Here is a 27,751-nt window from a genome sequence, read left to right as displayed (position 1 = left end):
TTTCAAGACAGGGTTTCTCTGTGTAGCCTTGGCTGTCCTGGACTCACTTTGTAGACCAGGCTGGCCTTGAACTCACAGCGGTCTGCCTGCCTCTGCCTCCCAAGTGCTGGGATTAAAGGCATGTGCCACCATACCGCCTGGTGTGGTTTTGTTTTTCTTACAAAGTTCAACTATTTGGTGTTGAGGGAGGGCCATGTGCAGCTGCGCTTGTGGAGGCTCTACCCCACTCCTCCCGTTGGGCTTCTCACTGAACTAAGAGCTATGCTGGCAGGTGGAGCTCTTGCTAGCTCCACCTTTCACAGAGCTGAGGCTACATGGGCACAGGGACATCCTCCTACATAAGCTCTGCTAACCACTCCGTGTCTCCACCCTGTATGGTTTTCACAGCAGGGTCTCACCTGTCTCAGACAAACTATGCAGCAGGAGGCTGGACTTGAACTCCTGATCCTTCTGTCTGTCTCTGCCTCCAGAGTGCTGGGATTACAGGCCTGCATTACTATACCCAGTGTATAGAGGGGACTAAACTCAGGGCCTCCTACATGCTAGGCAAAGATTCTACCAACTAAGCTACAACCCCAATCCTCCTTTGATTTCTCTTTTTTTATGTATATAAGTGCTTTATCTGCATGTATGCCTGCATGCCACATTATAGATGGTTGCTGGGAACTGAACTCAGGACGTCTGGAAGAGCAGGTGGCACTCTTAACCACTGAGCCATCTCTCCAGGTCCTCCTTTGATCTTTTGAAAGCAGTTTTCAAGCTAGGAATGATGGCTGAGACAGGAGAATTCCAAATGAGGCCAGCCTAGGAAACATTGAGTTCAAGTTTAGCCTGAGCTATATAGTAAGATCCTGTTTTGATATATAGAAAAATAAAAAATAAATGAATGAGAATTGACTTTTTAATTATGTAAATTCTAATTTTTCCCAACCTCTATCAAATTTCAAGTTAAAAAAACTGTTAATATGCAAACTTCATAACATTCCTAGAATAGCTGTCTAAGCTAAAGCATGCTAAGTCACAGACGCACATATGACTTAGTGACAACAGAAAATACAGGTGGGCAAAAAATGTAGTTATTCATTTTATTCTGTGCAGAAATCAGGACTGTAAGGAGCCAGACACAGCTGAGCTCAGAAATCTAATACAACTACTGTCCTCAGCCACAGTCATCACTAGACCAATATACTGCTACTTTTAAGTAACACAGAAATTAATATCATTAAGATACTTGATTTTCACAAATGAGAGACGGGAATAGATGATATTGAGATATTCAATAAAGCAAGATGATATCTATGACAGATTGAAAATTTCTTCGCTACTTAATTCAGCCTGCTATCACCAGCACTCAGGAAAGCTTTCTTTCTAAGGACACAGCTCAGTGGAAGAGCTCTGAGTACTCACCTAGCATGTTCAAAACACTGGCTTTGATCCCCAGAGTCACAAAAAAACAGAAGGGAAGGAAACAGAGAGAATCAAAGCAGAAGAAAGTAGTACTCACTTTAACTATTTCTCACAAAAAAGCCATAAGAGCAACCTACAGCAGACACATTCTAGTTTTTTGTTATTGTTGTTTTGTTTTGTTTTTTCAAGACAGGGTTTCTCTGTGTAGCCTTGGCTGTCCTAGACTCACTTTGTAGACCAGGCTGGCCTCGAACTCACAGCGATCCACCTGCCTCTGCCTCCTGAGTGCTGGGATTAATGGCGTGAGCCACCACCACCCAGCCACACTCTAGTTCTTTAATCAGCTTGCTCATTTGACTTCAGATGGAGCTTTCAGGTGTACATATGCACCTATGCTTGTATTAGGTACAACCTAGGTATTGAGTATGCAAAAATAAAAGAAATTAAGGCATGACCTTTGTCCTTAAGTGGTATGATTCCTAATAAAGAAAAATTGGGAACAGATTACTAAATGTAAATAACTGTATCTACCAAATCATGGGGGAGAGGGAATAAATATTTGTGAAATGGAGAAAGTGATACAAAGTGGCATGGGGGCTATTTCATTAGTGATAACTCCCATCTGATCTTCCCAAGTTCACAGGGTGTGAGGGAGAGGGAGGCATTCTAGTAAGGAGCAAAGGTGACACCAACATTTAAATCTAAAAACTAGGTGGGGCAGCATGGTGGCAAACAAACTTTTCCAACAGGGAAACGAAACTGTCTCACCTCTTTGGTGATGTTCAGCACTTTGTGCAGGTAAAGTGTAGATAAGATTTTTTTCCATATTCAAGACACAGTAGAAGCCAAGAAAATGTTAAAAGGCGTGCAGAAGAAAATGCGGCCATCTATTCTGTCATAATAAGATCACAAAAGCACACTGTTTTTTGTTTTATTTCTTTACATTTCCCTCCATTGTTTAAAATTACATATACTTAATAAGCCTGGACGTAGTGGTGCACACCTTTATTCTACAGAGGCAGGTGGACTTCCATGACTTTGAAGCCAGCCTGGTCTACATAGTGAGTTCCAGAAGAGCCAGAGCTATGTAATAGAGACCCTGTTTCAAAAAATAAAATTAAATACGTAAATGTACTCAGTAGGCCCAATGAGGGCGCTGTGGTGCAGGGGTTGTGGTTTAGTGGTCCGAATATACCTAGCACAGGAGTTTAGTTCACAGCCCTAAAGATAAAAAGCATGACTCCTAAGTAATGCCACCAAGGTTGACTTCTGGCCTACATGTACACCTCACATGCATGTAAATGCATATGAACTCTTGTGCATGCATATACAAAGTGAATAGTTCCTGAAGAAAACCACCTCTGGTTCCTAAGGAGTACCCCCAAGGTTGGCCCCTGGCACACACACACACACACACACACACACACACACACACACACACACTAAGATACAGTTGAGCTTAGTGTAGCAGTACATGCCTATAATCTCAGCACTGAGGAGGCTAAGTCAAGAGGATCATGAATTCAATGCCAGCATTTGGACACTCTCAAAAAGCCAAACAAAAGTCACAAAAGGAAACACCTTTTAAACGTGTAAAACTTGTATTTTCTTATTAAGTCCCATATCTAACCTCATATTGCTCCCACATATACACGCAATCCATGTAACACCAAGAAGTCTACCATACCCCTAAAATCAACAAGTACGAAACAAGCTTTCTGCTTAACTGGGCTCCCTGATGGGAAATTAGAGAAGCCACTGCACATCTGTGTCTCTGTTCCTCTCTTCGTGGTTTAACTGACAGGAAGCAGAGAGAAGATAGGGCATAGAGACGTCAAGTACTTCCTGCCTTCTCTGCCACATCTTATTGTATAAATAGTCCAAGTGTCAGTATGAAAATATAGTGAAGCGTGAGATCAGACACATAAAAATGAAGAGAGACAAGGAAAGCACTCTGGTGTTCAGAGCTAAGACTCAGTATCCACAGGAAAGAACAATGTTCAAGTCCCTTGAAGTATTCCTAGGGATGAACACTAAAGATTTGATAAAACACTGTTGCAGGCTTGGTGGCACAGGCCTGTGGTCCCGGGTTCTCCAGAGCCTGAAGTGGACGGACGGTGGTGGCGCACGCCTTTAATCCCAGCACTTGGGAGGCAGAGGCAAGTGGATCACTGTGAGTTCGAGGTCAGCCTGGTCTACAGAGCGAGTTCCAGGACAGCTAGAGCTGTTACACAGAGAGACCCTGTCTTGAAACAAAACAAAACAAAACAGAAAACAGAGCCTGAAGTGGAGAGACTACTACAGAGCAAGACAAGGAAGCTCCGGCAACTTAGTAAGACCCCCCCAAGCTCAAAGGAAAAATAAATACAAAAAGGGCTGGAGCCATTGATAAACACAAAGTAGCTGTCTAGCACGCAAAAGGTCCTGGGCCCAAGGGGCAGAAAAACAAAACAAGACAGAAACCACATGACTGAATAAAACAGTAGGAAACACCCTCAAACTATTATACCTGCTTTAAGAGTAACAGTTGGGGGCTGGAGAGATGGCTCAGAGGTTAAGAGCACTGACTGCTCTTCCAGAGGACCTGAGTTCAATTCCCAACAACCACATGGTGGTTCACAGCCATCTATGATGTGATCTGATGCCCTCTTCTGCAGGTGTACATGCAGGCAGAGTATAATAATAGATACATAAATTTTAAAAATAATCTAACTCAGCTTTAACTTTATCAGGCTTTAGAAAGTGCTATTCCATTCTCAGACAGTGTCCAAAATAACATTGTTCATATCTTATAAGCCCACTGTGGACATCCTGTGGCTTTTTTTTCTACACAGAATTTGACATACACTTACAATTTGGGTTTAAGTAGGGCTCCTAAAGTACAAAATCTTATATGACTGCTTGAATATAAAGTTTCATTTTTTACCTAATATTTTCAACTTAAAGACTATAGCTCATTCTTAAAGAGCCATTAATGCCTTAATGTTAATTAACTCTAATTAATATTTCCAATATAAACCTGAAATGCTAGGCTGGAGGTATAGCTCAGTAAATAGTACACCATTTACTTAGCCTATGTAAGGCTGAGAGGTGTGGGTAGGAGACAGGGAGAGGGAAAAGGTGAGAGAGAATGAGACTCTAAGGGCCAAGGATGTAGCTCGGTGGTAAAATAACTTGCCTCCAATGTCCAAGGCTCTAGGATTGATTCCCAATCATTACAAATAAATAATAAAATCTGTATAAGCATATATATATATATATATATATATATATATATACACATACACACACACATACATACATTCTTCCAATATTTTCTGACAAGCTTAAGAAAAAAATTAAATAAGCGCATTGTTCAAGGAATCTTTAAGCATCAAACGTTCTGCCTAGAGACATTAAAGCACACGAAGCCAATTATGATTCCTGGGCTTTCCTTAGGACAGAGATATTTCAGAGATGCCTCACACAAAAAGGGCTGTGACTTATGCAGAGTACAGACACAACACACTTCCTATGGAAGTTTTAACAGATGCACTGTCTAAATGCAACAGTCTCTTTCAAACCTTCTCAAAATTCTTCTATAATTCAAACTGAAACTTTTTTTTTCTTGTGGTGCTGAGGATTGAAGCAGGCCACCTGCATGCTCGCAAGCAGTCTACCGTAGCGCTGTACCCCTGGCCTCTCTGGTCTGAAACTCTATACAGCAACGCAAAGCTCTTCTGATTAAGAACACAATAATGAAGTGTGAACTGGGTGTGATGGTGCTTGCCTGTGACCCCAGGACTGGGAAGCTGAGGAAAGAAAGAGGCTGGAGAAATTCAAGGCCAGCCTGGACTAATTTGGGAGATCCTGTCTCAAAAGAGAAAGAAAAATCGAAACAAAAGCGGGGAGGGGGCTTAGGCGACAACTCAGAGGTTGAACGCACGTGCTGCTCCTCCAGAGGGCTCAGGTCCATCTCAGCACCCATGTGAGGTGCCTTACAACCAGCATGACCAGCTCCAGGGCTACGGGACACCTCTTTTACAAAAAGGATAAAGAATTTTAAAATCAAATGTAATGAGAACCGAATCTATTAGAAGATAATTTAAAGGCACATTTCACCTATTGCTACAAAGCACATAAAAAATGAAAAATGGCTGCTAACTCCTTGTCTGTGAAAATTAAAGTCACTGTACAAAAGCCCTTTCCCAGTAAGGCAGGCAACTGCTTCCCTCTACCTCGGAGCTTCCCTTGTCTCAAGGCAAAGGCTTGAGCCGGACATTACTAGCAGACACCGACCTGATACTTTCACTTTCTTTCAGAAAGGTTGATTTCTTCTTTATCAGGTGCCCCGAAATGCAAAAAAAACCCACACCATTGTAAGGTCACAATTGACATAAAGTTTAATTAAATTTCTGCCACATAATTTTATGGATATGCCATCATCTACTTATCAAATCCCTAAGTTCTGAACAATTGGGTCAGTTCCAAATGTCGCAGTATACTGTAGTGATTCTCAAAAAATAGTTCTCAACCCCACAGGGGACCTGGAAACTTTCCCAGCATGCCATAGCTCAAAGGGATCCTCATTGTCAGTTAGACCCCCTCAGTGCACAGACACGTGCAGTGTTGTTTCAAGGGCAAAGACAGCTGGAGCTTACCAGCCTCGGCCTGAGTCAAGGCTAGACTGTCTTGTATTTTTACCAACTAGCACTGACAACTTTAAAACCTTCGTTATGTGTATGAGTGCTTTGTCTGCATGTATGCCTGTGTACCACGTGTTTACCTAGTGGCAGCAGAGTCCAGAAGGAGTCAGATCTCTTAGAGCTGGAGTTACAAATAGTTGTGAGCCGCCGAGTAGGTGCTGAGAACCAAAGCCAGGTACTCTGGAAGAGCAGCCGACGCTCCTAAATGCTGAGCCATCTCTCCAGCCCCAGCACTGACATTGTTTAAAGACAACTTCACTTAAATGACCTTGATGAACAATAATAGCTATTTATTTTCTTAAAGTACCTATTCCTTCTGTCTTTGCGAAGTCTGCACACATCTCAATAAGAAGAGTTATGTTCTTGGAAGTAAATGAAAGATTACTTCCAAACTACAAATATTCTAGTGTCATCAACAAGAGCCAACAAGTATGCTGATACAGAAAGAGAATGCAAAGATATGCTCTAGAAAAATTAACTTCACTGAGTTGATTGAAATAAGCAAATCACTACAGAAAAAGTGTGATTCTGTTTCAAGTTCAAAGATGTAAAATTACAAAATAGATTATCATAAAAGTCAGAATAGTCAGTTTTTAAAGGGAAGCAAACATAGGTAATAAGACATACTATACTTGCTAACCCAGGTTAATGTGAATGGGCAAACATATTGAAATTATATTCACTTTATGTACTTTGCCATGTGCATATTTAGTATTAAAAACAAATGACCTAATTACAATGCACCTTATTAAGTATCTTGATACCAAAAGTGCTCATAAATATACTAAAAAAAAAAAAAACCCCTCCTTTTATAGTTGTACTATAAAATGCTACATTTTGACCATAGAGGACCATGTAATTTCTAAACCCAAAAATACCTTTAGTTATTTTTGAAACTGTACCATCCAGCTTTGCACATATATATTAGTTTATGACTAAGCATCCAGAGTATAGCTGTGAAGCTAGCTTCCTAACTTGAAAGCTCCTAATTTACAGAAGATAAGATAATACATACCAGCAAAACACAAAGTTTAAAAAATGGGTATGGGGGAGCTTGAGACACTCTGTGTAGTCCTGACTGTCCCAGAACTCATAAAAACCTAGAACTACGGTCCTTGTGGTAATTTAGGAGGCAGAGAGGTAGGAGGATCAGGAGTTCAAAGTTATCCCACACTCTACTACCTAGTGAGTTCAGGGACCAGGGTTAGCATCTATTTGAGCCATACATGAGGCAGTAGAACAATCGCCGGTCAATAATTCTAAATTTTAATTTTATGACTTAATTTAAACTTCCTTTCAACCTTATGAAAAGAGAGCAGCAGGGCTAACTACATAATCAGTCTCCTGGGTCTCCCCGAAACCTCCCTCCCTGCCATTTTCTGTAAGCCCTACCTTTTAATCATAGTAAGAAAGTGGCAGCCAAGCATGGTAGCCCATGCCTGCAATCCCAGCAGTTGAAAGCTGAGGCAGACTAGAGTTCAAGGCCAGAAGCGTAGCAAGGCCTTATTCTCAACAGAAACATCAAGAGACAGAGACATATATATGACCAATGTCTATTTATTTCAAAGGAAGCAACGTCGCAATTTAAAGAAATCAAAATCTTCTGTTTAGTAAATACATTCTTAGTTTGCTTATTTTGATTTTTTTCTCTTACGAATCACTAATCTTAAAAAGAAAAAGGAAAAAGGTGTCATTAGGCTTTTTGGTTTTTGTTTTTTTTAGACCAGACTTGAAGCAAATACAGCCTTTGCTTAGTCAAAAGACAACCAAACCAGCAATATGCAAACAAAGATGACGAAGGGCTCACAGTTGAACCGGCAAAATGTCTGCCTTTCTTACCTTCCTGGTAAGACCACAACACTGAGATCTGGTAATACCAAGAACTTTTGAAAGAGCTAGAAGCAGCGAGCACCCTTACTGCCTTCTCTTTCCAGTCTACAGGGACTTCAGGCATCAGAGAGATGGAGTCAATTCTCACCCAACTAGCCAGAAAACCATTTTGGTCAACAATAAGTAACAGCAAACTTGATTTCCAAAAACTCTCCCTATTCATTACATACTCTGTTTACTTTACCCACATGTTATTTCATGAATGTTACAGAACTACAATGTTGCTGCACAGTGAACATACACTTACCAGCCAAATTTAACAGTTCAGTGATGACAAATAATTTAGGAAAAGACTGAGCTGCCGCCTCTTAGAAGGCTTTTAATTTTTTTAATTAAAAAAAAAAAAGCGAGCCGGGCTTGGTGGCGCACGCCTTTAATCCCAGCACTCGGGAGGCAGAGGCAGGTGGATCGCTGTGAGTTCGAGGCCAGCCTGGTCTACAAAGTGAGTCCAGGATGGCCAAGGCTACACAGAGAAACCCTGTCTCGAAAACAAACAAACAAACAAACAAACAAAGCAAGCATAAACACTAGCAATAGGAGGAAGACCCACACTCTTCTGCTTTTCACACAGAGACAACACATAATTCCTTCGGAAGCAGTTCCACCTCGAAAGTGGATATCCCAAGCAAGTGGCCCGAGGCTTCCTTTCCCTCAGACACCGAATGAGCCAGTCCGGACCAGCTTCCTCTTTTGAAAACACACTTTTGCCATGGAGTGTTTGTTCACTTCAGACAGCCTCTACTTAGTTTTTAAACCTCTCTTTCCTTTTCAAAATAAAGTATTTTGCATAACTCATTAACTTAAAAAAAAAAAAGGCATAGACTGGTCTGTGAACGACACTTATGACTAAATTGGCCCAAGATTTCAGCCTTAATTAAAATGCTGTAACAAAGCCATTGTTTCTGAATTTTTTTTTTCGACATCTGAATCTCATGAGCAACACAGTTTAATAAAGGGTCATTTCTCAGCCAGCCCCACAAAGACAATTGGGTTTATTTTAATTAAAACTTGATCTAGTTTGCTTTGTACGGGTGGGGGCTCTCCTTTATCTGAAGTTAGGGGAGGGGAAGATACCAAGCACACATATAAATATACAAAATGTATTAGAGGTTAGAGCTAGGACTTCCCAGCGTTTGAATGCTTTGCTGCCTGTAGTTGTAAAGTGCAATCAGACATGTGACTCATTACACGTATTTTATCAGAGTTAAGGAATACATTCAGCTTTGTTCTGCCACAGGTTAAGAACTTGATCCGTTTATCAGCTAAAAAATAGCTAGAAGCAAACACACACAATCACAAGTTACCTTTAAACGTTGTCTTCAGGTTTCGTCCTCTGGGCTTGAAACTAAAAAGCAATCCGGCGAGTTTGCTGCTGTTAAAATGGCTCCTGTAGATTGGGGAAGTGGTGTCTGCTTCAGCTTATGACTCACACATGAAACTAAGTGTTTCTAAGGGAGGCACGCCCATGCTGCTGTGGACCCAATTACTCTGCTAGGTCAAACATGCAAATGCTCAGGTAAGAACGGAAAGGCATGGGGCAGGAGCGAGGCAGAGCCATGGAGCAACATCTACCTCGTTTCAACTCTCACTAACTCATGCTAATATACTCTAAAATTAACAGTATAAAACAGAATGACAAGCTACAAGAAAGTAAAATTAACATCAAACAAACACAATTATAAAAGGAAAAAAGTGAGAGAGGATGAAAAGAAAGAATAAACTGTGTCTCTTCCCACAGCAATTGACAGGTGCGTCTAACCTAGCTACTCATTAACCCTTATATGAAGGGATATATGGCTATGTAATCTGGAAAGCTAGCAAACTGTAATGCCATATGCAGACTTACAGGTTGTCTAAACAGATAAAATTCACTAGAAAATCCAAAGTTCAGTGGAAAAATAAGTGCCAATTTATGTGGCTAAAAGAACTTTTAAAGATTCATTTTAGAAAATCCAACACAGTGAAACAATTTTAAGTAGACCTGAAAGGTTGATAAATCCTCCCTGTTTAAAAGATACCAGTGCAATCATAGTTCACAAGCCTATCATATCACTTCCAAGAGGGAACCACAGCTTTACCTGTGGAACAAGACTTTCTGCGTGGGTCGCAGGCCTTCCACGTACCAGGCTCCCTTCGCCAGCACTGCTGCACTAGACACAGGCTACAGCAATGCCTTCCAGGTCACCATCTACAAGGTACATGAGCCACCACAACACTACCACAACTGTTTACCCTAGCCCCTCCCTGAGCATACTTTAATTTATTCAACAAAACCAGTTACTAAGATGGCCTATTTATTCTACTTCACTGAAGACTTTCTTTTTTATTAAAATAATCTCTGGGACTTAATAAATTAATTTTTAGCTATGTAAAAGAAAAGAATAAATCAATTTTCACTGCCAAATGTCCTATTTAGCTCACTTAACATACAATGAATATTCAGAAACCACAGCCGAAGGAACAAGCTTCTCTGACAATCAATGGAAGTCCACTGTTCACCAGAGAGCCCACCAACTCATTTTCTACAGCTAAAATATTTTGGGTAATATCCATGTAAAGGTAATCTGATTTTTATAAGCCAATTAGAAACAAAAATATATAAAAATTAAAGGATGATCTAAAAATAAACAAACGGCAGTCTTTATTCTTAAAACAAAACAAAACAAAACAAACAAAAAAACCCAACAACTCGGAACAGGGGCCTGGGGAGACAGCTCGAGTGTGTGAAGTGTATTTCTCGAAAGCATGAAAGCTTGAGTGTGATACCCATCACCGTGTGACAACCTGGGCCTTGCCTTGTAGCCGTAGTCAAGTGCTTGCCTAGCATGAATAATGCCCTGGAGTTCAACGCCTGCTAAAGCAGAAGAGGGGAGACAGGAAAAAGCAGAAGAGGGGAGACAGGAAGAGCTGTGGAGCTCGCTGTCCAGCTAGCCTAGCCTCCCCTGTCTCAAAATCAATGTGGGTGGCTCCTGAGGAATAGCACCCTGTGTTGACCTATGCCCTCCATATGCAGCTGAGCACACACATAGGAACACAGAAAGTGCTTGGAACAGAATTTAGTAGTGACACACGCCTATAATTCTGGCTACTTAGGCTAAGGCAAGGCAAGACCAAATCCAGCCCAGGCTACACAGAAAATTCAAAAGCAGCTTTGGTTACATAGCAAAATCCTTTCTTTGAAGAAAAAAAAAAAAAAAGTAGGATGAGAGTATGGTTCAGTAGTAGAACACCCACCAGATATGTGAAATGTCCTGTGTTCAATCCACAGTACTGAAAAAAAAGTCCTTAGGGCACACCTCTTGTACAGCAAACCACATACCTAGCATGTATGAAATATAGGGTTCAACACACACACACACACACACACACACACACACACACACACACACACACTGGTTTGAAGTCATAACCATGCTGGGAGGTCAATAAATTGTGCATACATACCTCATAGGTGCATTATAATATTCTATCCCAAGGTCAGGTACAGTGATAATCAAGCACAGTACTATGTGCCTTTAGTCCAAGCCTCAGCTGCCTAGCATGTTTAAGACCAGCTTAGGCTATATGACCCTGTACTGGTATTAAAGCTCAGGTCTTCCTTCATGTGTGCACAGCAAGCATTTTACCAACTAAGCACTTCCCAAGCCTGCAACTATTACTTTTATACATTGTTGGTAGGTGGGCAAATTGGTAATAGTTATTTTAGAAGGCACTATCAATTTCACATGAAGTTAAACATAGATGTATCATATGATCCAGTAATGCACTCCTACAGACAGAGCTTCTCAGTTTCTGAGTCAGGCTTACACTCCAGGCAAGCAGACTCTGTAGCCCAAGCTAGTTCTAAACCCATAGCATTCAACCTGCCTCAGCTCTTTTATTTTTTTAAAGATCGATATTATTATTTTCTGCATATGAGCAGCTTGCCTGCATGCACGTCTATCTTACTCTGGTCAAGCTGACAAGCACCATTAGTCATTACATGTGCGCCTGGTGCCCAAGAAGAGGAAATTGGATCCCCTAGATCTGGAGTTACAGATGATTGTGAGCTACCATGTAGGTGCTGGGAATCAAACCTGGGTCCCCTGCAACAGCAGCAAGTGCTGTTGGCCACTGAGCCTACTCCCCAGCCCCTCAGCTCCTGCTGGGACAAGGGCTCACCATGGCTGGGCACTCACTATGTAGGGCATCAGATCCACCTACCTGTTTCTGACCACTGAGATCATTTATATCTAAAAGGAGTTTGGCTACCGCTCAACAGATTGCTTCCTGACATGCCCAGTGGGGTCCTGCTTCATCCTTAGCACCATGGTAAAAAATATCTGTACACACACACACACACACACACACACACACACACACACACACACACACCTAGCTGTCCTTTGTCTCCCACCAACTACAGTCTTGCTGAAGAACAAACTCTAGCAATGAAAATGATCTTGGTGCATGATGGGGAAAGAGAAGGAACTGAGGGAGAGAAGGAACAACTCTGATTCAAGAAACAAAAGAGAAGGCCAGGCTAAGCTCATCTGTCATCCCAATACTGGAGCCTGAGGCAGGGGAATTTCAAGTTAGAGGCGAGCTAACAGAAAACTTCAGATAATGACTAATGGTGCTTGTCCACTTGACTAGAGTAAGAAATACCTCAAGGGTTAGTGATACGCCATGGCTTTCCAGAAGCTGATCCTGAGGGGTCTGACATGATCGATGGAGCTATCCCTCTATGTACTCACAATATGGTGGCATTATTGGCAGGCGATAAAATGGTAGGAGAGGTGGGCCCTACCTGGAGGAAGCAGGTCACTACCTGTCTTTGAGGCTACATTTCAGCTTGGCTTCTTCCTATTTCCCTTTCTCTGCTTCCTATTTTAAAGAAGCCTCCACCCCACATGCCTGCTGTCATCTTCTGTCCAGAAACACGGAGCCAAGCAACCATGAACTAAATCTTCTGAAATCATAGGCCAAAATAAACCTTCTCTTCCTTCAATTGTTTATGGCAAATGTTTAGACACAAAGACTCAATTACCCCATCTTAAAAAAAAAAAAAAAAAGCCAGGCGTGGTGACGCAAGCCTTTAATCCCAGCACTCCAGGAGGCAGAGGTAGGCGGATCACTGTAAGTTCAAGGCCAGCCTGGTCTACAAAGCGAGTCCAAGACAGTCAAGGCTACACAGAGAAACCCTGTCTCAGGAAGAAAAAAAAAGTCACACTGTTTAGCACGATATTCAAGGCTTTTGGCATCTGACTTCAATTTTTCTTCTTTTCCTGGCCCCAACTCTTCACCCCATCTCTCTGCCCACATATTTCCTTCTCTTTTTCTCCCATACACACATACCGAACACACACATAAGCATACAAGCCCACATGCACACACACACATATGTGTACTGAACCTTCTGGAATTTTGGAATTGTTCTTCCCCGCTTCTATTCACCTTCCTTACCACTGTTTTCTGGGACTGACTGCCTCATTCTGATCAAGAGGTCTGTTTACTGAATATCTGCTCAGCTTTTAGTTCAAATGTCTCCTCTGCATGAAGAATTCCCTCAAAGGTCTGATTTAAATAATAATAATAATTATTGTTGTTATTGTTAGTATTATTATTTTCTTTTTTAATGCCTTAGCTGTCCTGGACTCACTTTGTACACTGGGCTGGCCTTGAACTCACAGAGATTTGTCTGCCTCTGTCTTTCTGAGTGCAGGGATTACAGGCATACAACTCCAAGCCCAGCCCTACTTAAAATTATTAAAAATACTTTTCATCATAAACCTGAATGAATACCTTAGAGAGCCTCTAACCAATCTGGTGGCTTTTCACTTCTGTTTACCACTGAAATTCTTAAAAGAGCCTTGAGGAAAATATATTTAAGGTTACTCAATAAAACCTCAAACACTGATCCATTCTTGTCCAACTTTAAAAATAGCATGTCTGAATAAATTAATAAAATTAAAAAAAAGTTTTAAAAATAGCATGTCTGTAATCACAACACGCAAAGACAAAGGTAGGACTGCTAAATTCAAGGCCAATCTAATACACAGTAAGTTCCAGGCCGGCTAGGGTTCAGAGACCCTGTCTCAATTTTGGTGTTTTGTTTTGTTTTGTTTTGTTTTTCAAGACAGGGTTTCTCTGTGTAGCCTTGGCTGTCCTGGATTCCCTTTGTAGACCAGGCTGGCCTCGAACTCACAGAGCTCTGACTGCCTCTGCCTCCCAGAGTGCTGGAATTAAAGGCATCCAGCACCATGCCTGGCTCCCTGTCTCAATTTTGAAAAGTTGGGTCTATACACAGAAATCGCTTTCTCAATGTTACCAACTCAACGCTAATCACAGATTGTAGGTACTCTTAATCATCCACCAGTTATGAATGTTTCCTGAGCACTGCCTTTGTGTCAGACACAGCAACTAAAACAAGACGACAATTGACATCTGGCTCTTTAGCACCTATGGTCTTGGGAAACAATAATCATTATGGTTAACTTAAACCAGTGGTGACTCCTACTGCAGCTGCCATCCAGATGTAGTTTCACTGCTTGAGCAAATTAATATATATGGCACCTGAAGGAGCTTCTGATTTAGCCTATACTTTATTATTCATGCATATCCATAAATGAACCAGAAAGTTCAGCAATATACATTCACTATCCTGCTTGGGATACATCAGTTTTCCAGCCCTATGTCCCAACAGCTAGTGTACTTGTTGAAGACCAAGAGATACAGAACAGGCAGCAGTGGATTATTATTAGTGCCAGCTAGACTAGGACATGACCAGTTACAGAAACTCCTATTTTGTTCAAAATACATTTGTATAAAAAAATAAACACATACATACATACTCAGGGAGGCAGAGGCAAGCGGATCTCTGTGAGTTTGAGGCCAGCCTGGTCTGCACAGCTAGTCCAGGACAGCCAAGGCTACACAGAGAAACACTGTCTCGAAAACGTATGTACACATACATACATGCATGTTCACACGTACATATTAAGTAAATATCTATCCTCTTAGGCCTTCATCACTTAACACAAGATGTACTGACTCTATGCCATTACCAAAATATTGTTAATTCTCCATCATAATTTAAGTTTTGGAATATCAGAAAAGTAAAAACAAAAAGTAATACATTTTGAGGAACATTAGCATATATTCCAGGAACACGTGCATGACATAAAGCTACAGATAATATAATGATATTCTTGGGACAGCCCATCATTTAGAGGTGGGAGAAATGATGAAGTGGAAGACTGAGAAGGAATGCAGAGAAACAAAAGAGGAAGACAAGACCTATGCTATCAGCATGGAGTCCACGTGAAAGTGTTCCAAGAAGAGGGAGCTGAGTGAGCCCCAAACACTGATCACAGGCCAAGGAAGATTAGCTATGAAGAAAAAGAACAACATGGTTTTAGCAACATGGGGATCATTATTAATATTGAAAAAAATTAAGGGGGGGGTGTGTGGAGAGATGGCTCAATGATTAGGAGTGCTTGCTACTCTTAAGAGAAGCCAGTTTGTTTTCCAGCACTGACAATGACAGCTCATAGCCATGTTACTCCAGTTCCATGAGACGCATGCACATGCGATAAATACATACATGTGGGCAAAAAAAAAAAAAAAAAAAAAAAAAGCTACACATTAAAATAAGTGTTTTTCAAACAAAGGTTTTATGTGTGGTAGAGTCTATTTTATAAATGTTTTCTCCTGATTGAAATATTCCCTCCTTGAGACAGAAGGGACCTCATAAAACTCCTAAGAATCTCACAAAGCACAGGAAGCTCATAAAAACTAGAAGCGCCTGAGTCCTACTACCTGCAGTCAGTGGACACTGCTGAGAAGGAGGAGACCCCTTCGTGGTATGGCTTCCAACGAGATTCGGGTGATGTAGCTGGCTTACAACCTTATAGGGCAGGAGCTATCTCGGTGACTCAGCTGCTGAAGGCTCATCCATGCTCCTATAACCCCAATAAACTCACTGGTTCACTGTGCCAAACTGGGTGACAGTTTCCTTATTCTATCTCTGTACTCTCTAGTCAGAATAAACAGAAACAAACTGCTCAGCAAAAGTCATACAACCAAGTTCTAAAAAGAATAGCAGAGAGACTGAGAGGTTAGAGTAAAGTTTGGGGGTATTTGCAGCTCTTGCACAGGGCCTGGATTTGATTCCCAGCACCCATATGCTGGCTTACAACTATCCAAACTGCAGGCACCAGATCCACCAGTGGTACACTTAGACACATGCAAGCAAAACATTTGTACCCACAAAATTAAAATTTATTTTAAAAAATATGGTTATTTGGTTATGACTACAGAAGTGTAAAGGGTACCCTTTAACAAAACTGCTTTGCTACTGCTAAGAACACTCTGCCATGCATGCAGTAACTTTATGCTATCCTCCTGCCTCATCCTCACCAGTGCCATCAACCTTTATTTTTCACATGTATTTATTTGTGTGTGGATACTGAGATACCACATGTACATGTAGAGGTCAGTGTGTGGGTGGTTTAGAGCAGACTGAAGTTCTCTGACTTGAGGGCATGTGCCTTTTCCTGCTATGTCATCTCTCTGGGCCAGCCATTTTTCTTTTTTGAGACAGGCTCCCACTAAACCTGAAGATAATCAGCTCAGCTAGGCTTGCTGGCAATGAGCTTTGGCGATCTGTCTCCTCCCCTCCAACTTCCTTTGAGGACTGGAATGACAAACATGCCAGGCAATGAGCTTTACATTTGGGTGCTGAGGATCCAAACACAGGTCATCAAGCTTAAACAGCAGGCACTATACCAAGCCAGTAGTTTCCCACGGCCCACTCTTTCTTCTGCTGGTTTTTTTTTTTTTTTTTTTTTTTTTTTAAGATTTATTTATTTATTTAGTATATGGTGTTTTGCCTGCATGTTAGGCCTGCATGCCAGAAGAAGGTACCAGATCTCATTATAGATGGTTGTGACCCACCATGTGGTTGCTGGGAATTAAACTCATGACCTTTGGAAGGGCAGGCGGTGCTCTTAACCTCTGAGCCATCTCCCCAGCCTTTTGTTTTCTTCTTGATGTTTTGCAGTACTAGAAACTAAACCCAGGGCCTTCCACATGGTAAACAAGCTCTCTACCGGTGAGCTAAATCCCAGCCCCATTTTCGGTTTTTGTTAAATCCTAGAACAGTATGGAGAGCTGGTGACTTTTGAGAGTCACTTCAAGTTCTGACTTTGGATTCTGTACCTTCCTACATCCTCAGATTGGTGTTTGCAGAAGAACAAAAGTCATACTGAGGACACATGTAAAAAGGTCTCCCCAAGATGGTTCAGCAGGTATAGGCTCCTGCAAAGCCTGACCACCTGTCCAGGTACCCATGAGGTCTGAGGAAAAACAAGTCCTACAGCTGCCCCGATAGCCACAGGAATGCTGGGACCCACTTGTGAGCGGCATGAATACACATCTATTCACTCTTCTTTTTAATTCTTTCTCACGCTCGTTCACTGTGTGTGCAGCTGTACACGCAGGCAATCTGGACTCAGATTCTCACAACTGCACAGCAAGTGCTTCTAACTACTGAGTCACTTCCCAGCTCTTTTTCCACAAAATTTTGACAACTGACAGAAAGCTACTCATAAAATTACTGGTCAGTAATGTGAATTTTATAAAATCTTCAAAAATGCAATTATGCTGATTATATTTTACTAATAATTTTTTTATTTATTCAGAATTTTTTTTTAAAGATTTATTTATTTTCTGTATATGAGTACACCATCTTCATGCACACCAGAAGAGGGCACCAGATTGTATCATGCACTGTTTTGAGCCATGTGGTTGCCGGGAATTGAACTCAGGACCTCTGGAAGGGCAGCAAGTGCTCTTAACCACTGAGCCATTTCTCCAGGCCCAGAATTTTTTAAGTGTAGGAGTGTCTGCATGTGTACTACATGTGTACTTGGTGTCCACGGAGATCAGAAGAGGGCATTGTGTTCCTTGGAACCAGAGTGACAGTCAGTTGTGAGCTGTCATGTGGGGGGTGGGACCCAAGCCCTAGTCCTCTGCGAGAGTAGAAAATGGAGAGGTGGCTCAGAGGTTAAGAACACTGACATGCTCTTCCACAGGTCCTGAGTTCAATTCCCAGCAACCACATGCCAGCTAATGACCATCTAAAACGTGATCTGATGCCCTCTTCTGGCATGCGGACCTACATGCAGGTAGAAAACAGAGTAGAAAATGTTCTTTTTGGGGGGAGTTCGGGGAGTTGGGGGGAGGTTGAAACAGGGTTGTTTCTCTTGTAGTCCTGGTTGTCCTGGACTCCCTTTGTAGACCTGGCTGGCCTTGAACTCACAGAGATCCGCGTGCCTCTATCTTCCAAGTGCTGGGATTAAAGGTGTGCGCCACCACCATCCAGCTTAGAAAATGTTCTTAACCACTGAGCAATTATCTCCAATCACTATTAAAATATATATATATATATTTTTTTTTTTTTTAATTTGTACTCTTAGCTCAGTGTTACAGAACTTGTTTCATCATGTGTGAGGGCCTGTGTTCAGTCCTCAGCATTGCAAAACAAATTAGCATTAAAATAAAAACTACTATTAGTCTCGAATATCCTTTTATTTTATGACAAGATATTTAAGCAAACAGGGTTTTTAGATCTTTTTTTAAAAAAGAAACATGTCACACCAAAATTTGCTTTATTTCCTTTTTAAATGTTTCTGGGTTTTTTTTTAAATTAGGGTCTCACATACTACATAGCTCAGGCTAGCCTTGAGCTCTTACAGCTGACTGTATCAGCTTTAAGGGCACTGGGATTTTAGGAGTTTGCAATGTGCCTGGAAAAATCTGTCTTTAAAAAGAAAAATCAAGACAACTACCTCTGTCATAATTAAATTTACAGCAGTGTCATAATTAAGTTAGACCTCTTATTTTAAGCTTGTCTAATTTCCACTATTGCTACTTTTCCTTGGTATTTTTTTATTTGTCTATAAAACAAAGAATCTGTTTAGAAACTGGTAAGGAGAAGAGGTACCCTGGCCTTAATTCGCACACACTCTATGCTAATTCACAGTCATGGTTTGCTTTGATTTAGGACGCAATCCCAGAAGCCTTGGGTCTTTAAGCCCAAAACCTAACAACATGAAAATAATTGCCTGTTAACTGTTAGCTTTGTTCTTTGATAAAAAAAAAGACAAGCAAAATATAACCAAAACAACAGAGGAAATCTTGGGCCTTTATCTTTTCCTCTTAAGAAAACAAAGAAGCCTAGGGTAGCGCAGTAGGCACCAGATCCTAGGCCTGGAGGTCTGAGAAGGAAAACAGGTTTCTTTAGTGCATTACAAAGAGCGGCAGGGGAGCCGAAAGGAGCATTCACCAGCCACAGTTCAGGCTACTGTAAAGGGAAGACGCTTTGGTGGGCAAGAGTACTTATGGTGCAAGCCTGAGGACACAGCTCAGACACTAGCACAAACATAAAAGAGACTGGGCTTCTCACACCTATGGCCCAGCACAGCGAGGGGTGGCGGGGGGGGGAGACAGGAGAACCCCTGGGGCTTACTGGCCAGCCTGTCTAGCCTGAAACACTTGAGAAACCTTGCCTGGAGGGAATATCCCTTTTGTGGAAAGGAACAGAGAATACCTGACTCCTCTGGTCTCTACACCTGAAGGCATGAGCACATACACAGAGAAAACACAACACAAAGGAATTAAGAAACTAACAGTAATCATTTGCCTGGTAGCCTAATGGCTAAGGACATGACTTTAGACCAGATGGCCACAATGTGAGCCCCAGCTATATTATTAACTAGTTGTTGAATCTAGGCCTACTTAAACGCTAAGCCTCTGTTCTCAACTTCTCTAAAAGGGGCAGAAACCATCCCTATTTCACAAAATAATTCACTTAAACCCCTTATGATGGTGCCAAGGCACACATGTTCTCATATACTTAACAAAAAGGAGGATAAAACAGTGGTATATAATCCAACCTCAGCAACAAAAGGGAATTATCATTATACACAACTTAGATGACACTCAGAAGCACTGTACTAAGAGAAACCAGTATTAAAAAGCCATATACAGAGCTGGGTGTGGTAGCATACCCCTTTAATCCCAGCACTCAAGAGGCAAAGGCAGGAGGATCACTGTGAGTTTGAGGCCAGCTGGGTCTACAAAACAAGTTCCAGGACAGCCAAGGCTATACAGAGAAACCCTGTCTCGGAAAAAAAAAGCCATATACAGTATGCGTACATTTATATAACATTTCTTGAGGAAAAATTAACTGATTAAGAACAACAGCAACAACAGATCAGCCATTGCCGGATGAGTAATGCTGCCACACAGAGCATAAGGAGCCAGCACACAACCCAAAGTCACTGGCTTAACCCATGCTGACCAGACAGGATCTGGAAAGGGATAAAGAAGGTTCTACTGTAATTTACATAAATTAACCCATGCCTGTTTCTAACATTTATGTCCACAACTTTTAAAATTCTATCAGTATCTTATTTCTCAATTCAAGAATAATGTATATTTAAAGAACTCTCATAGATTCTATGATCTATAAATTGATTCCCACTAAAAACAAAAAGAGGTGCCAGCCATGGTGATGTACACTTTAATCCCAACAGAGACAGGCATATCTTTGTGGGTCCCAGGCCAGCCTGGTGTACACAATAAGTTCCAGATCTATACAGTGAGACCCTGTCTCAAAAACAACCCAAATAAAGAAAACAAACAAACAAACAAACAAAACCAAAACAAACAAACCAAGCTAAGCTATGTCAGGGGCTACCCACATAGCTTAGTGAGTTTGATCTTCAAATTTAAAACCAACTAACAAAAACTATTTGTTGTGGCTGGGGGGATGGGTCAGTGGTTAAGAGCACTGGCTGCTCTTCCAGAGGATCCAGGTTCGATTTCCTAGCACCAACATGGCAGCTCACAACTGTCTCTTACCTGCAGACATACATGCAGGCAAAACACCCATACACATACAATCATAAAATAATCAAAAAACCTTTTTATCAGTACCTACTGAAGAAATTCCAACACATATCTTTCCATCTTGACTTTGGTCTACCGTATCACAACCTCATCTTTAGTCAAATACGATCTAGGTTTTTCTGAACACATCAGCTGAGAATACGCTAGGTTTTGTCACTCTACCTTTCTTCAACTATTCTCACTTAATAAATCTGTGAGATTTTTTTTTCTTCTCGGTGTCATTAAAATTTCATTACTTTTCTTCTCATGCTCCCACATTTTGCAGCAGATCTAACAGATGCTCAAAACACAATTCCTAAACTCATGAGTTCACTTACACACTGTAGCACCACAAAGCACTGAAGGACTTTCTCTGCATGCTGTCCTTTTCAAATAAGGTCCTATTGTTGCCCAGGCCAGTCTCAAGCTCGTTATTTCGTGAAACTCTTGAACTCTCCATCCTCTTGTCCACACCTCTCAAGTGCTGCAATTAGACCCCAGATGTAGTAATTTTCCTTCAGAGGTCTTGTTGCCTACTTTGCTGATACACCGGAAGGACACCGTATTTTATATCAGTTGTGTTCGTGACTTGTTGGTTATTTCTTTTAGTCCAATGGTATTTCTACAGCAGAAGAGTTGCTTAATAAATATTTGCTAAATGACTCAGAAGTTGAAGTAGATATTGGCTCAACAACAAACTTTTCTTCCTCCCACATAATACACACTATTCTCAGGTAACTTCTGTTTAGGTTGACATTAATACAAGCCTCTTTCTCACTTTGCTAACTTAGTCCAAAGTAAATGCACAGGTCACTTAGGCTGGCTCTGGTAGTACTATATGGGGAACAAATTCCAAGCAGTAAAGTTCTGTATTAGTTTAAAAGCTTTCTGGGTTAGAGTCAGAATTTATATTTCAATATCCCTCCATATCAATAGACAGCAGATAGCATTTTACAATTTAAAAAAAAAGACAAAAGAAGCATAGAAAAGAAAAATAAAAACTCCAGTCTAGGACACATTACCCAAAAGTGGACACTCCCATTATTTTTATGCTCATGGCCCTTTCAAGCCTACACTGACAAACCCCACACAAAACACATCCCTAATGAGAAGCAGGCTGGTAAAAGTTTCAGGCAAAGAAATATTTGGCCTGATAAAATAGTTCAGTGGGTAAAATGCCTGTGGCACAAGGAACTCAGTTCATTCCCAGAACCTACAGAAAAAGCCAGGTACCAAGCACACACCTATAACCATAGCATTGGGATATGGGAGGCAGAGGCAGAGGCAGGAGCTCCCAGAAGCTCACTGGACATTGTTAGAGTTGTGACAATAAGCTTTAATTGGCAAATCAACACTATCTAGAATCACCAGGGAAGCAGACCTCTGGAATGTCTTTAAGAGATTTCCTTCATTAGAATTATTGAGGTGAGAAAAGCCAACCACTGTGGACGGCACCTTTCCTGGGGCATGGAGTTCTAGACTGTCCAAGAGTGGAGACCGTGAGCTGATCATAGCATGCATGCATGGTTTTACTGTTGTCTGCCCATATCTGTGGGTCATTAGGAAGCTACATCAAGCTCCTGCTGCCTTGACTTCCCCACAATGAAGACGTGTGCTATAGTTTGAATGAGAATTTGTTCTACAGGCTCATGTATTTGAACACTTGACCCCTGTTTGTAGTGCTGTTTGGAGTCAGTTTAGGCCTTGTTGGGGGAGAGTATGTCCCTGGAGCTAGGTTTTAAGAGTTCAAAGACTCATGCTATTTCTAGTTTGCTTTTTCTGCTTCGCGTTTACAGTAAAGGATGCAAGCTCTCAGCATTCTGCTTCAGCCATCATGTCTGGGCTAGCTGCCATGCCTCCACTCTGCTATCATGGACTCATGCCTCTGGACTTGTAAGCCAAAATAAACTCTTCCCTAAGTTGCCTTGGTCATGGTGTTTTAGCATAACAACAGAGAAGTACCTAATACAGACTAGAGCCTGAGATTGTGAACCAAATAAAACTTTTCTGAGTAAGTTGCTTCTGTCAGGATCTTTTAGCACAGCAACAGGAAATAAAACTAATAGGCAAAATGACAAGTTCCAGGTTCACTGAGAGACTGTCTTAAAAAATAAAGGTAGAAACTACAATGACCACTAAGGGTACAATGACCGTACGGGCACAATAGTGGTACATATATGTTAGTGGTAACCAACAGCTCTCAGCAAGAAGGAAATCATGTATGGTACTGGAAACCTAGCCAACTACCCAAGGCTAGTAAGGTCATGGATCTTAAGAGACCCCACAATTACCACTTTACTAAGGCAATATAATCCTAACTGAATCCTAAGTAGTAATCTTTATATCTACACATAAGTGCTGTCTTCACCCATCATCAAGGAAACGTCTCTAAGCAACAGACAGAGATAGTTACAGAAAACTACAACCTACAGAAAACAAGTAGTAAATACTACTACAACAAAAGAACATTAGCTGTAGCTAAACTGTAATGCTCTTCCTCCATACTTTTTTTGGGGGAGAGGGTGTTGTTTTTTATTAGCTTTTTTGTTTTTGTTTTGGTTTTGGTTTTTTGAGATGGGGTTTTTCTGTGCTGCTGCTCTGGCTGTTCTGAAACTAGCTCTGTAGACCAGGCTGGCCTCGAACTCAGAAATCCACCTGCTTTTGCCTCCCAAGTGTTGAGATTAAAGTCATGCGCTACAACCTGCCCAGCTTCTTCTTCCATATTTAAGTCAAATTACTGGTACAAAAAAACCCTTAAAAACCTAAAAGCAGCTATGTGCAGGCACCTGTAATCCCAGCCCTGGAGAGGTAGAAAGACTGCAAATGTGAGGCCTGGGCTACATGAAGGTGCCCTAGCTTAACCTATTTTAAAGGCATCTTAAGACGTAATTATTTTTGGAAAATATATCTTGGGAGGAATAGCCTGTCTTCCATTTTCCTTATTTTAATCTACCACACTATAGTTTATAGATTCATTCTTTTCCTAAGCCCTTATATATTATCCTCTTTGTCTATTACATAAGGCCTGAGCAGGATATTCTCCCCGTTTTGCAGGTAGTAGAGCAGCAACCCTGGAAAGTTATAGTTAGAGAGCCTGGCACTGAGAAGGCAGGAGGAAGCTGGCTTCTGATTGTTGCCCACGAAAAGCTCCTTGATAGGTACAGTGAATGCCCTGGGCCAGCACAGAGGAAACACAGAGACCAGGGTGTCAGTCCTCATCTAGGAAGCTGACTGCAAATGCAAACAACGTGGTGCTTTGAATATGAATGGCCCCACAGGCTCCCAGACTTGGCACCATTAGGACATGTGGCCTCACTGAGGGAAGTGTGTCACAGGGGATGGACTTTGGGATTTCAAAAGCTCAAGCCAAGCCCTGTGTCTCTATCTTCTGCTGCCTGTAAATCCACATGTAGAAGTCTTAGCTCCTTCTCCAGGACCATGTCTGCCTGCATGCTGCCATGCTCCGGACATGACAGTAATGGACTAAACATCTGAAACTGTAAGCCAGACCCAATTAAATGCTTTCCCTTATAAGAGTTGCTGTGGTCATGGTGTCTCTTCAGAAGAACAGAGCAGTGACGAGGGTAGACAGAGGTGACATCAAGAGTAAAGAAAGGAAGAAAGACAGCTTATCAAGCGTAGCCATAAGCTGCACACTCTTTCAGCAGCTCATCTCAGGAAGCCATGCTATCTGTCTTCCTACAGCAGAGTGCTTCCTTACTCGCAGCACAAGGCCGGACATGAAAACTCTACTGCTGAATGAGAGGCTCTTTGGCTTCAGAACATCTAGGACTTGGCTGTTTCAGGGACAACTTTGAATTCCTCTTCTCTAGGATGTTCCTGGGAGAGGATTTGTCATCATCTGCTTTAGAAGAGCTAGGGGTGTCCTTAAGAACAGCAGTGATAACGTGCTCATAGTTCCCAGACCATGTGAGGCTGCAGCCATCTATCATGTGGCCCAATTACCAATGCCTCCTTAATCCAGTCTCAAAAGAACAACCAGCTAATGCATATAAAAGATAAGTGAGGTGGGGGCATGCCTGTAATCCCAGCACTCAGGGAAACCGAGGCAGATCACTGTGAGTTCGAGGCCAGCCTGATCTACAAAGCAAGTCCAGGACAGACAAAGCTACATAGAGAAGCCCTGTCTCAAAAACTAAAAAAAAAGACAGACCCCACCACTCTTGGGCATCAAAACTATTCCACAGTTCATCCTCTCCCACAAAATTAAAGTCATTATTAGATGCTGAGTGGGACTGAAAGATCTTACCCAACATGTCTCTATGATCTTATCTTAGTACTTCCTGCCTGTTCCCTGACCTCTCCTTGCTGTCCCATGAACACACAGGCATTCTTCTGACTTAAGTCTTTGAACAAGCTGTTCTCACTGCCTAGGGAGTTTTTCTTTTAGATGGTCACAGTAAAGTCTTTTACTTCCTGTTGTAACTGGAGTGATGGCAGCTCCTAGTACGTTCATTTTTTTCTGTATGCAACATGACTCTTGCCTGCCTTCTAATCAAGAAGTAGAATTTAAGCAGGGTGTTGTAGCTCAAGGCCTTCAATTCCAACACTAGGGGGGCTGAGGAAAGAACGCTGCCTCAAGTTCGAGGTCACCCTGGGTGACAATCCAAGTTGCTGTCTCCACAGCAAGGCCAAGAAGGATGGACTCAGCTTCACCATGCAGTAATACAGGATCAGCTGAGTGACTTGCACTGGCCACGAAATAACCAAAAGTTAACAAGGAGAGGCTCCAAGTCAGGTATGTGCCCCCACCTCACCTCTCCTCTCTCCTCCTCTTCCCTCCCTACTCCCATTGTCTGTCTCTATGTAGCCCTATCTTGTACTCCATATGTAGACCAGGCTGGTGAGCTTACCTGATTCCTGGGTGCTGGGACTAAGGCCAGTGTCACCAGGCACAGCTGGCATGCCTTCTCTCGCAGCTGAAAGCACTTTTGTCACTATTGAAATACGAGCACCTCAGCCGAGGTGGCCTAGACTATGTAGCTAATCCCAACTAAGTTGGCCCAAATGTGATCACCCAATCAAGTAACACAAATATGTAACATTATCTAGTTTCTCAAAAATGATCACTTGTCCTACACTGTGGTTCACACCTCCACAAAACCTAACTAAATACATTATGACTTGGCCGTGGCTACATGCTTTGGAAAATAAACTCAGGACTAAGAAGTCTAGTATCAAGTCAGAATATTTGACCTTTTATAACATCTCACATTTTTAAATCCGGACAATATTTTGAATTTTTTTAAATGTTAGTTATTATTTACGGGCACATACACATGTGGGTGGCAGGGAAGTCTAGGACAAGTTTCTGAGTCAGTTTTCTCCTTTCACTGTGACAATCGAACAGGCGTTATCAGGTCTGCATGGTATCCTGGTTAGTTTTTTGTCAATTTAACACAAACCAGCATCCTCTGTTAAGAAAGAACCTCAGTTGAGACGATGCCTCCATCAGAATGCCTGTTGCGTTGTCTTTGTCTTGAGAGATGATTACTGTGGGAGTTACTAGCCCACGGTGGATGGTGTCACCCCTGGGCAGGTGGACATGGCAGGTATAGGAAAGCAAGCTGAGCAAGCCAAGAGGAGCACTTCAATAAGCAGTGTCCCTCCACGGCCTCTGCTTCTTTTCTGTTTCAAACTCCCCTCATGAAGAACCGTGACATGGAAGTATCAGCCAAATAACCCCTCTTCTCCCCAGGTTGTTTCTGGTCACGGTCTTTATCGCGGGAATAGGAAGCTACCTGGACACCCAGGAAGGCCTTCCACCCACTGGGCCTTCTCACCAGCACTCTTCTGAACTTCAAGATTTAGGTTTAAAAAGTCTCAGGAAGCCTTTCCCATGTTTAAGGATGGCTGTTCGTTCTCATGGCGGTCGGCTGGGGTACGGTGAATCCGAGTTTCTCCTTCCCGGACACCGGCTGTCAGAAACTCACTGAAGTGGACATGAAGGCAAGCCTCACGCTTCCTGTGAGAAGCCCACGGCCACAGAAGTAGCTGCTGGTGCTCTGGGTAAAGAGTGGAAGGGTCCTGTGGTTGAGTCAGTGGTAGAAACAACAAACAAGGCTTTCCTATGAAGGAAGCAGGGGGTCTTGACCCAGGAGAGATATTGCCTATCAGATATCCTGCACATTGAATATTTACAATTCATAACAATAGCAAAATTAGTTATGATGTCACAATGAAATAATTTTATGGTTGGGGTCACCATAACATGAAGAACTATATTAAGAGGTTGCAGCATTAGCAAGGTTATGAACCACTGTTTTTTTGTGTGGGGGGGTGTGTTTGTTTGTTTGTTTGTTTGTTTGGGTTTGTTTTTGCTGGGGGTTTTTGTTTGGTTGGTTGGTTTGGTTTTTCGAGACCACAGGGTCTCTCTGTGTAGCCTTGGCTGCCCTGGACTCACTCTGTAGACCAGGCTGGTCTCGAACTCACAGCGATCCACCTGCCTCTGCCTCTGCCTCCCAAGTGCTGGGATTAAAGGCGTGTGCCACCGCGCCAGGCTCTGAACCACTGTTACAGACCAAGGAGAACTGAAATGCAAGACTGTTTGAGTTTGCATTGTGGATGTCAATCTGAGTGTTACTGTGAGAAAGAAGAGGGTGGAGGGTGTGCTCGCCTGACAGATACTACTGTGCCTTGGCAGCTGGAGCCCAAAAGATCTAACAGAGTCCAAAGCTTTTCAATCTCTCTAAAGATGCCAACACTCACCAATATGCTGTCAGACAGCCCTCAAACAAAGAAGCTAAGAAGCCCAGGAGCAAGGCACCCGAGATCAGCGTCTTGTCACTCCACATGTCATGCAACACAAACCC

At 42.0% G+C, this 27,751-nt stretch overlaps 1 protein-coding gene across 3 annotated transcripts in view; it reads right to left on the bottom strand.

Moving 5' to 3' along the window:
• Elf1 (E74 like ETS transcription factor 1) overlaps window positions 1–27,751 on the bottom strand; it is a 101,664-nt gene that overhangs the window by 55,422 nt on the left and 18,491 nt on the right. Inside the window, exon 1 of one of the 3 annotated variants that reach the window (XM_051160880.1) lies at window positions 9,287–9,512. The exons of 1 other annotated variant lie outside the window; for it this stretch is intronic. The gene's annotated coding sequence lies outside the window, so the exon portion shown is untranslated. Of the gene's footprint in view, window positions 1–9,286; window positions 9,513–27,751 lie in introns of those variants that run through there. One more of the 3 variants, XM_051160878.1, reaches the window with a different exon arrangement.

The sequence above is a fragment of the Acomys russatus genome, chromosome 18 (assembly GCF_903995435.1).
Source record: "Acomys russatus chromosome 18, mAcoRus1.1, whole genome shotgun sequence".
NCBI classification, from domain to species: Eukaryota; Metazoa; Chordata; class Mammalia; order Rodentia; family Muridae; genus Acomys; species Acomys russatus.
This window is presented reverse-complemented; position numbering and strand designations above follow the sequence as displayed.